Source organism: Lynx canadensis, chromosome Y (assembly GCF_007474595.2).
Source record: "Lynx canadensis isolate LIC74 chromosome Y, mLynCan4.pri.v2, whole genome shotgun sequence".
Taxonomy (NCBI): domain Eukaryota; kingdom Metazoa; phylum Chordata; class Mammalia; order Carnivora; family Felidae; genus Lynx; species Lynx canadensis.
The window spans coordinates 1044779-1056565 of NC_050200.1; the positions used below are offsets into that span (position 1 = coordinate 1044779).

General features: G+C 38.2%; 1 long non-coding RNA gene across 1 annotated transcript; it reads right to left on the minus strand.

Moving 5' to 3' along the window:
- Window positions 1–201: 201 nt before the first annotated feature.
- Window positions 202–3162, minus strand: LOC115508101. Its single transcript, XR_003966933.1, has 3 exons — window positions 2169–3162; window positions 816–936; window positions 202–264 (listed from the first exon to the last, which is right to left on the minus strand). It is a non-coding gene; the product is annotated as an uncharacterized LOC115508101 (long non-coding RNA).
- Between the last annotated feature and the right edge of the window lie 8625 nt (window positions 3163–11787).

Genomic DNA, 11787 nt, shown 5'->3' on the forward strand with positions numbered 1-11787 from the left:
CAGTTAACAAAGTGAGCCACCTAGGTGTCCCTCTTAGGGTACTATTTGAAAGAGAGTACAGTGGAAGTTTTGTAAAAGCCTATATACTACAAGCAAGATGAAAGCCCCATATAAGGAATGAACTGAGCACTGCCTTCTAGAACGTAACAAACATTAGGCCTGTGCCATTTACTTATGACCAGGGAGCAAATAAAATTATACTCCCAAAGAGAGTCATTGGTTTGTAGCGCGTCCAATGCTTCAAGTGCTTCTTTGGGCTTCGGGCTGAAAAGACAATGATGGGCATTTTATTGCCATTAAAAATAATGCATTTAACGTGTCAGGTGGTCGAACGCGGTGTTACCAGATTCCGAGAACAAAGCATCGTTCAATCATTCCTCCTGCCAGGAAGGTACAGAAGAGACGTGCATGACTCATACCTTAGCGTCTGCCGAGAAGGCTGTCATTGCTTTCACAGCCATAGAACACGTTTTAAATAGGTCGACAGGACCTAATCCTACTTCATTGGCAATATTGGGCGAGGCACTCAAGAATGAACTCACGTGTCAAACACCACTAATCCAATGCCTAAGAACTTGGGTGCTAACCGTCAGCGTGGGGCAGTATGACCTCCAGCTGAGAGGCAACACCCAGCCGTTCTCTAACCCCAGCCGCCAAAATGGAATTTCACGGGGCTGCACAAAAATATTTCCACGCAACAACTATGGACTCATAATGTTGAAATACGGTCAGCCCTTCTCTCAGGACGAAAGCAGATAAAGTTGAATCCAAAGCAGCCCACTTTACTCAGACAAACCGCTGTGAAGGAAAAATACCTCTCCACTTGCCGTGCAACGCCATCCGTGATCCTGAGAAGGAGGAAATCAGGTGACAGACAATTTCAGTTCCGGACTTCCACTTACTGCAGAAATGTAAAAATTCCTTTTTTTATATTTTCTAGAGAAACAAGGATGGAACTGAAATTACTAAAATGATCACATTTCTCCTATTAATTTACCAGTGGTAGCTATGCAACAGAACACTTTGCAGTACCAACCACCTATCCGTTAAAAACTGTTTTCACTCATCCTCAAACTGCTTAATAAAACTCAAGAACAAGCAGAATATACGATCCTTTCTACTAAATAACCTAATTTCTTTGTTCTAGATTGGTGGTGGTTACACAACTTTTGCACTGTACGGAAACCCTCTGAATCTTACACTTTGGAGGGTAAACTGAACAGCATGTGAAATACACGTCATCTAAAAGCTAAACATTCAACACCCTGTATTGCTTTGTGGGCAGTGGTTGCACAGCTTTGTTAATGCACTTAAAAACTACCTCACAATTCACTTTAATGGGAGGAACTGTAAGTCATGTTAACTTACAACTCGACTCAAAAAACAAAAACAAACAAACAAAACAACACAGTATTCATCAGTCCACTGGTCTAACCCATCTTCAAGACAGCAGAGCTGAATAAAATCTAGACTCTTCACTGCTGTTTTCACAGCAGGGATTCAGTTCTTTATGGCTTCCAAAACCATCCTGTACATTTTTCTGTATTTCTCAGATCACTTTGATGATTTCACTTCTACTTCTGGATACCTCTCCCAGGGGTGTTACCTTAATTGAACAGATTCCTCCTAGACTCTACAGCAGACAACCGAGGATACCCACTTTCCCATTATTTTTTTTTTTCTGATCATTTTCTTTTTTTATTGTTCTCCCAAAGAAAACATTCTTCCCCTCCAAACTGAACAGTACCAAGTAACATTCTTTTCTGACTAGATGATTTTCAGACTACTGTTACTGAAATACATACATGGGCGTGGGGAAATCTGAAATACCCACATCTTGGAAGATTAAAGTGACTTTTAACACATCTGGTTGAGATTCTCTCCAACTGGGCTTAAGTGAAACTCTACTGTAAAAAATGGTTTGTTTACACATCTGTAAGCAGAAAGAGTTTCCAAGTGTGTGCCTACTCTTTCCCACAGCTTCTGTGTAAGGGAAAACTTTGAATGCTCAGTATAAGGAAATTAAATATACTTACCCACTGTATGCCCTTTAGTTGAGTGATACAGTGTTCATGAATAATGGTTACCTTTTAGAAAAAGCATTTACTCCAAAACTATCACTATGTATCAGGAAATGTAACAAATAATTTGGCAAAATAAACTCCAACCTCTGCAAATTACACTGGTCAATCCGGGTCTGGCCCCTCTACGTGATAGATTTTCTTTTTTGAAGAGTAAAAGCAGTTGTCTTAGGCCAGGCAGGCATGCACTTTTCACATCTCACATCATTTCACGATGCTGCAAAAGTCCCAAGGCGAGTAGATTAAATGTATGGGAACATGAGCTCCCATCCCCTTCTCCACTCCTAGACACCTCAGGAAATTGACCATCAGTCTATAGCACCCTGAAAGTCTAAGTATGATGGTCGAGGACTTGGAATATACCTCGATATAATTCATCATTTAAATATGTTGTTGCTTGTGAGGGCCTGAGATTGACAAAAAGCTCCTGTCCCAGATGAGGTGGTCCCCAACACATAGTCAGACAGGACTTAAAGTTAACTTTATTTATATAAAGATCATTTCAGCTACACCGTCCTGCATCAACTAGTGAGTTTTGGAGTCTAACAAGCAGCACACTACTTTCCATCTTAGAGGATGTGGTGAGAGTTTCTGCCAGGTGTCCTAATTACACTAATCTCCTTTTGTGTCACTTAAATACAAAAACCCAGTTTGATTTATTTTGCTTCATCAGTTCTTCATGTTCTAGCTTTTGTTGATGTGTCAAGACCAGTGAGTGCCCTTGCATGTGCAGTCCTCCAAACACAACTGCATAAAATTGGAATTATTACTCCCACTTTCTTAAACTAATCTAAAAGTAAAGTTCTGAGAATTTAAGTCATTAATCCAAGGTACTACAAGAAGTGGCCATCTAAGTGAGAACGAAGGCTTGAATCTTGAACTTTTTTATACTCCCACGTCCACACTCTTCCATTTGGTAAGTATCACCTTTGAGACAGACAAAGCTCCAAAACAAAACCACATGGATTTGTGTTTGGCTGAGAGAATTAGGGATTTATCATATCATTAAACACTGTGTCAACATTGTATCAATGAGAGCACAAGCAGGGGAGAGGCAGAGATAGAGGGAGACACAGAATCCCAAGCAGGATCCAGGCTCTGAGCTGTCAGCACAGAGCCCCACGCTGGACTCGAACTCCCAAACCGCGAGACCATGACCTGAGCCAAAGTTGGACGCTTAACAGACTGAGCCACCCAGGTGCCCCTCTTAAAACTTATTTGAAAAGCAACAAATAAATCCATCCCCTATTAGAGAGTTTGATGTTACATAAAGTTTCCTTCCCTAGATTGCTGTTCCACAAACTGCTTACAACTTTTTTTTACATCCATTTAGATTTTTGTCTTTTACATTTTTTCTCATTCTGGAACAATTACTTATTTTATTTCCTTGCCTAGTTTTCATAAACAATTGTTTCCTTTCACCCTTATTATTTCTAAGTAGTTTATATTATTACACATATTTACTAGAATTCTTAACCCTTAAAATCCTTAATTTCTAGTGAAATGCCTAGCAGGCAATTGTGGGATGTCTTTTACACTAGCATTTTACACTAGCATCTTTACACTAGCATTGTCAAACTTATAAGTACATTATAAATTGCAGAAGCATGTTATTCCTCTTAGTAAATATTTCCTTGTTCCATGGAAAATGTTTACTAATATATTCAATTTCTCTGTTATAGAAAGCCAAAACTAGATAAACCTATGTTCAATTATTAACGGTCCATTACTCTATCCTATCTGAAAATGATCTAGATACTCAATGACTATCCACAATTTAACTTAGCAAACTTTAAAGTTTCAAGTTAGCAAAAAGATTTAAGGAAACCATTTCACTATACATGCCATAAAATGTAACCATTGCTGAAAATTTCACCAGAAATCTCATTCCACTTACACCTCTCTAAATCCCTGGCTTTTATTTTTTAATGTATTTGGATTACTCATGAAAATATCATAAAACATTTTTTTAAAGTCATCATACTGAGTTATTTTTCTTGTTTGCAAATTTTGTAACAGAAATAATAACATGAACTTACTTATTAAGCCCATATGGAATAAAAGTTGTATGTCTGTATTATGCTTAATGCTGGCAAATCTAAAGGCATACTTTATAAACTTAAAGTGAATTTTATGATTTTTTTTTTTTTTTACTGTCAATTAACCCTAGTCACATAAACTTAACAAATATTTTGGTTAGCACCAATATTTCTGCCAGTCTAAAAATACTAAATTAGAAAAGCCTTTTTTTTTTTTTGAGAGACAGAGAGAGAGAGACAGAGAGAGAGAGAGAGAGAGAGAGAGAGAGAGAGAGAGAGAGAGAGAGAGAGAGACTCCCAAGCAGGTTTGGAACTGTCAGTGAGATCATGACCTGAGCTGAAGTTGGACACTTAAATGACTGAGCCACCCAGTGCCCCAAAGAGCTTGTTTTTAAGCCAAATAAAAATAACTCTATTACAAATTAATTTGAATAAAGTACCCAAAGGGGCGCCTGTGTGCCTCAGTACATTCAGCGTCTGAAATTTGGTTTCAGCTTAGGCCACGATCTTAAGATTCATGATATCAAGCCCTGGGCCAGGCTCTGCAGTGACAGGGCTGACAAGAAGTTCTAACAGTTGTAAACAATCCTGCCCCTCAACATGGGACCACCCAAATATATAAAACAACAACAAACATAAAGGAACTAATCAATAGTAATACAATAAGAGTAGGGAACTTCAACACCCCATTTCTATCAATGGACAGATCATCTAACAGAAAATAAATAAGGAAACAATGGCTTTGAATGACACACTGGACCCGATGGACTAAACAGATATAATCGGAACATTCCATCATAAAACAGCAGAATACATATTCTTTTCAAGTGCACATGGAACATTCTTTGGACTAGATCATATAGTAGGCCACAAAGCAAGTCTCAACAAATTAAAAAAGATTAAAGTCCTATCATGCATCATTTTTGATAACAGTACTATGAAAGTAGAAATCAACCACAAGAAAAACTTGGAAGGAACACAATTATATGGAGGTTAAATGAAATGCTGCTAAAGAATGAATGAGTCAATGAAGAAATCAAAGAAGAAATGAAAAATAACGTGGAAAAAATGAAAATAAAAATATAATGGTCCAAAATAGTTGGTAGGCAGCAACAGCATTTCTGAGAGGAAAGTTTATAACAATAACGGAAGAAATACAGACGGCTAATAGACACATGAGAAGATGCTCAATGTCACTCATCATCAGGGAAATAATAATCAAAACCACACTGAGATACCACCTCACACCTGTCAGAATGGCTAAAATAAACAACTCAGGAAACAACGGCTGTTGACAACTGTGGAGAAAAGGGGAACTCTCTTGCACTGTTAGTGGGAATGCAAACTGGTGCAGTCACTCTGGAAAGCAGTGTGGAGGTTCCTCAAAAAATTGAAAGCACTACGATGCAAAAATTCCACTATCAGGTATTTACACAAAAGATACAAAAATATAGATTTGAAGGGGCACACGTACCCTAGTAGTTACAGCAGCACGATCAGCAATAGCCAAACTATGGAGAGCTCAAATGTCCATTGAGTGGTAAATGGATAAAGATGTGGATAGGTATACAGTGGAATATTACTCAGTCATCCCCAAAAATGAAAACTTTCACATATTTTGAAAGCAAAATGTCAATCATAGAAAGACATACCATATGATTTCACTCACGTGGAATTTAAGAGACAAAACAGACGAGCATGGGGAGGGGAAAAGAGAGGGGGAAACAACCCACAAGAGACTCAAGAATAGGAAGCAAACCGATGGTTGCTGGAGGGAGGTAATTTGGTGAGGGACTACATGGGTGATGGTTATTAATGAGGGCACTTGTGATGAGCACTGGGTGTTGTAAGTGATGAGTCACTGAATTCTACTCCTGAAAACAATATTGCACTGTATGTTGGCTAATTAAATTTAAAAAAAAAAAAAAAGAATACCCTAGATAGAATTTGAGGCATTGTAATGTGAGGGTTCAAATTTTATGATTAGTTTCCTGGATGCAGGGCAACCAAAGCAATGTTGTCGCATATTTTTATGAAAAGCTTTCAGAAGAATTTTCTTTAGAATTCTATTTTAGTAGTGTTTCATTTGTGAGCGATGCAGAGTAGACAGGCCTCTTTATGCTTACCTCTCTTCCTGGTTCACAGTATTAAATACAGTTTTGAAGTGATGGTGATGTTTATAACAACTTTTGGGGGGGGATGTTATATAGTGACCTCTTAATTATAAACCTTACAAAATGTCAAAGTAATGAGAACTGACACACTTTTGCCTTAAAGAGTATGAGCCTGGAACTTGTCATATAATGCGAAAGGAAAACTTGGGAATGTTCACTGATTTTTATGGTTTTTAGTATTGCTTCAGGCCATTAGAGTGGCCTGGATGTGTGCTAAAAGCCAAGCTTTAAAAGCTTTTGCTAAGCAACTACTTAAAGTAAGTCTTATTTCAACAGAGTAAAATTGTTAAAAAGAACTTATAACAAAAGAAAAAAAATCATATTTAAGGTTTTTGTTTTAATGGTCACTATTGGGAAATGAAAGTGTCTCCTATTTTGACAAATATCAGAGGTGTTCTATACAACAAAATGTTAGAACAGGAGCTTCGATTCAAATTATGACGTTCAAAGTGTTTCAAGTCCAGACATTGTATGGCTGTGTACTAGTCATCAAAGGTCTTAGAAAAATTCTCAATCGTCTTTGAAAGGGTCTGTGTGGTATGATGTCTTCAGTGTGGCCATTCCAAGGTAAGAACTGTAAAACACGTAAGATACACAGGACTCTCACAATTCTCATCTGTGAGATTCCTTCCCAAGTGAATTCCATACTTGGACTTGAGAACATTTGGTGAGAATATTTTCTCTGATAAATTTCTCTCTGAAAGCAACTAAAGTCAGTGAGCCTAAAGAGCATTTTGCGTTTCCTCAGATGTGCTCATTTTCTCAGAAACACAGATCTGATGGATTCTTTCAACTACCTAGTCATTTTGTTAAAATCACAGGACCAGTTTCTAAATGTAGCAACCAAATAGGTGTGACGTAACCTCTTTTCTCTATGTAGCCTGTTACATATCAAAGTTTCTAACGCCATCTTTTTGTCTCTAAGAATGAGGGAAGTGGAAAGTACAGATGGAAGTAGAATACAGTGTTGGGATAAAAAAAAACTGCTACTTTTTTTTTTCTTAGCAAAACACTCAATTTTCTACCTTTTCTTTTTTTTTTTTTTAATTTTTTTTTCAACATTTATTTATTTTTGGGACAGAGAGAGACAGAGCATGAACGGGGGAGGGGCAGAGAGAGAGGGAGACACAGAATCGGAAACAGGCTCCAGGCTCTGAGCCATCAGCCCAGAGCCCGACGCGGGGCTCGAACTCACGGACCGCGAGATCGTGACCTGGCTGAAGTCGGACGCTTAACCGACTGCGCCACCCAGGCGCCCCCATTTTCTACCTTTTCTAATATTTATTTCATGGTAATATTGAAAGTTGGAAAGTGTTTAAATGATAAGACTCATACTTGCTTAAGAGCACTGACAAAATGAGAGTTCTTTAAATAAAGACAAAATTATTTTCTTCAAAGCAGTTTATGTGATTGGGTATAAAAATAAATAAACGACAACCAGCGTCACCTATAGTCTCCAGAAGATTACAAGAGTCAGCTTGTGAATTTGGTAGGTAGTAGGTTCAATGTTTTAATTCACTATCTAGAAGTCACTGTAGCTTAGTTTGCACTATACTATGTGTGGAGGTGCCAGGCGGCCTAGCAGCTCTGCCCAGTGTCACACAGCAGACCAGTAGGAGCACCGGCAGATCTAATCAATCTGGATCTGACCAACCCGTGAGCTCTGGGCTCATTCCAGTGTCCCTGAAAAGTGCTGGCCCAGTGGACTCAGGTTGCTCTCCTCACTCCTCATCATTTTGTAGTCTTCCTGCTTCTGTGGTGGGTTATTTGATGCCTTGACAGTTTTACATAATGGTTACTGATGGCATATATATTGAGTTTTTATATTGAGGTCTAAAAGGGAACCTGTCTCCTTCCCAGAGGATGGACCTGTGGAAACTGAGCAGGTGGATGTCCTTCCCAAAATGCAGATTACTCCCAAAGAATGAGTCAGGTGACGTTTAAAACCATGGGTTCTGAAGATGCTCAATTTTCAAAGTCCCAAAGTTCTGAATGAAAAAAAGTCTTTAACAATGCTCTCCAAAGCACATACTTGGAGTTTGAGCCCAAAGGTCCAACTGTTTTTGCTACACTGTTCTAGGTGGAGGAAAGCTCAATGCACCGTCAGTCAGCCCCAGGAACTACAACCAACCCCTCATATGCACTAAGTTCTTACATGAAGGAAGGTGAAGGCTTTGATACTCACATTGAACACCTCATGTATTCAAGAATCTTCACAGATTGTATTGGTCAGGTTTTATTTGTAGGAATGAAGGAACATTCCCAGTTTTGAGCCATTCTTTCATGACAATTCCACAAAACTGAACGTAACTTTATAAATATTTTTAAAAGACATAGTTTTTTAAAATATTTAATATTCTGGTAATCTGATTTTGAATTACAAATGCCAAGATTCTTTTGGGGGTTTTAAATTTTTTTTTAGTATTTTTTTAAGAAGGCAAAATTGTACACTTTTAGAATGTTTTTATGAGTTAATTTAATGTACTGAAAATAAAAAAAAATTTAAAGATATATTCACCATTATGTTTATTGCAGCATTACTTAAAATAGAAAAGATAAGGAAGGATTCTAATGTCTATCAATAGATAAATAGATAAAGAAGTGATACATATATCCAGCCACACACGAAAAAGGATGTGGAATCCTGACATTTATGACAATATGGACCTAGACCTAGGGTATTATGGTAAGTGAAACAAATCAGACAGAAAATGAAAATACCGTATGACTTCACTTATATGTGGGCTCCAAAAAACAAAAATTAATAAGCAAAAGGCACAACCAGACCGACAAACATAGAATAAAACTGACGGTTACAAAAGGGGATGGGATAGTGATTGTGGAAAGTAAGAGAAGGGCAGTGGGAGGCACAGGCTTTCAGTTATGGAATAAGTAAGCCAGAGGCATGAAAGGCACAACAAAAAGAACACAGTTATATAGTGACAGATAGTAACTGCACTTGTGGTAAGCATAGCATAACATATGGAATTGTTGAATCACTGTGTTCTCCATTTGAAACTAATGTCACATTGCATGTCAATTATATTCAAAAATGTTTAAATGTTATATATATGTGGGTAACCATATATATGCCATAAACACACAACTGAGTATTACTCAGCAACAAAAAAAAAATGTTTGCCATTTTCATTTCCAGAAACAGTTATGGACATAGAATAGAGGCTCTTATGCTAAATGAAAGAATTCAGAAAGCACAAGATAAATACCACATGGTTTCACTTATATACGGAAACAAAACAAGTACCACCCAAAACCAAAACCAAAGGAACAATAAAATATACAGAACAAACTCTTGATGTCAAGAAGAGAAGTTGGGAGGGGGTAGGGAGGAGGAGGAGTGAAATAGGTCAAGGGGATTAAGAGGTACAAACTTCCAATTATAGAATAAAGTCACTTGGGTGAAAATACCCAATATGGAATATAGTAAAAATATTGCAATAACATTGCATGGTGACAGATTGTGATTATAGAGTAATTAATAGAATTGTTGAAATATCATACTGAATAATATATCTGAAACGAATATAACATGTATGTCAACTAACCTTCAAAAATAAAAAAGGAACTATTTGTCAAAAAAACTGTGGAAGGGAGGGAGAGAGGGAGAAGGGAGAGAGGGAGAAGGAGAGGGAGAGGGAGAGGCAGAGGCAGAGGCAGAGGGAGAGGCAGAGGCAGAGGGAGAGGCAGAGGGAGAGGCAGAGGCAGAGGTAGAGGGAGAGGCAGAGGCAGAGGCAGAGGGAGAGGCAGAGGCAGAGGCAGAGGGAGAGGGAGAGGGAGAGGCAGAGGGAGGGAAAGAAAGAGGCTCAGGCAGTTAAGCATCCGACTCTAGATTGCAGCTCAGATCATGATCTCACAGACCCTAGTCAGGGTCTGTGCTGACAGCCTGGAGCCTGCCTGGGATTCTTGCTCTCCCTTTCTTTCTGCCCCTCTCCCTCTCGGGCTCTCTCTCTCTCTCAAAAATAAGCATTACGCTGTGTTAGTTAGCTAGAATTTGAATAAAATCTTGGAAGAAGAAATAAAAGAAATAAAATCTCTATCAGTTATCTAGTAGGTGGGTCAAAGAGAAGGTAAAACCTATTTGGACCTTTGAAAATCCAACTGAATCTCTACCTAACAACCTAGTATCTTAAGTTAGCAACAGGACTTTTACTCTGATTTTCTTCCTATTTTGTGACCCTCCACGTAAACAGAGCAAAACTTTACATACTGAAAAGGACTGTCCTGATAAAAGTTATAAAGAGTTGGCCAAAATATACATTTCACTAACAGACCTTAACATATATATTGACTGATTTAAAATAGTATTTTGATTTTAGTAATTTAGGATTGTCAGTTTCTCATTAGAAACGAATGACCTGGGAAACCTGGGTGGCTCAGTCAGTTAAGCATCCAACTCTTCATTTTGGCTCAGATCATGATCTCATGGGATTCTTGGGATTCTCTCTCTTTCTCTCTTTTCCTCCCTCCCCCAATTGCACTGTTTCTCTCTAAAAAAATAAATAAATAAACTTAAAAAAAGCAAGTCGTTTGAAGTATGAACAACAGACGATCCTGTAAATCAAAAACCAAAAAACAGCCAACTGATGCAGGAGCTGTTTAATACTTTATTTTTTCATTTTTTAATGTTCTTATTTGTTTTTGAGAGTTGAAAAAGACAGAGCATGAACATGAGCAGGGGAGAGGCAGGGAGAGAGAGACACACACAGAATCCAAAGCAGGCTCCAGGCTCTGCGCTCTCAGCACAGAACCTGACATGGGGCTCAAACTCACAAACCGTGAGATCAACACCTGAGCCAAAGTCAGACGCTCCACCAACTGAGCTACCCAGGCGCCCCTAATATTTTTGAATTGCAAATAGTTTGCATCTGACTTTATTACTCCAACTATATAATAGGAAAGAACACATCTTATTTAAGTTGGTATCAAAAAACTATGGCAAAAAGGTATGTTAAGGACAAGAGAATAAAATGACCAGAGCTATCAACATTTAAACGCTAAACTACTACTAAGATTACAGAACACTTGAACATTCGTAGTCATTGTACAAAGGAAATTTAAGCAACTTAGAGAATTCCATCTTCAAGTTAAATCTGTGTTGAATTAGATGAGGTTGATAGCGCCTTAAATATTGTATTGAAATGAATACACATATAGAAGAACCTCAGATGCAAACAAAATAAATGGTAATTATATAACATGATATTTGACTATTTTATAATACAGAGTCCTGCATACCAAAATTGTGGAAGTTAAACAACATGCTATTAAACTACCAAAGGATTAGGGCACCTGAATGGTTCAGTCAGTCCACTGAGGCTCCAAGTTGGGCTTAGGTCATGATCTCAGGGTTAGTGGAATGAAGACCCACGTTGGCCTCAAGCACCACACCAGGCTTGCTGCTGTCAGGTAAGAGCTGCTTCAGACCCTCTGTTCCCCCTTCTCTCTGTCCCTCCCCCATGTGTGTGCACTCTC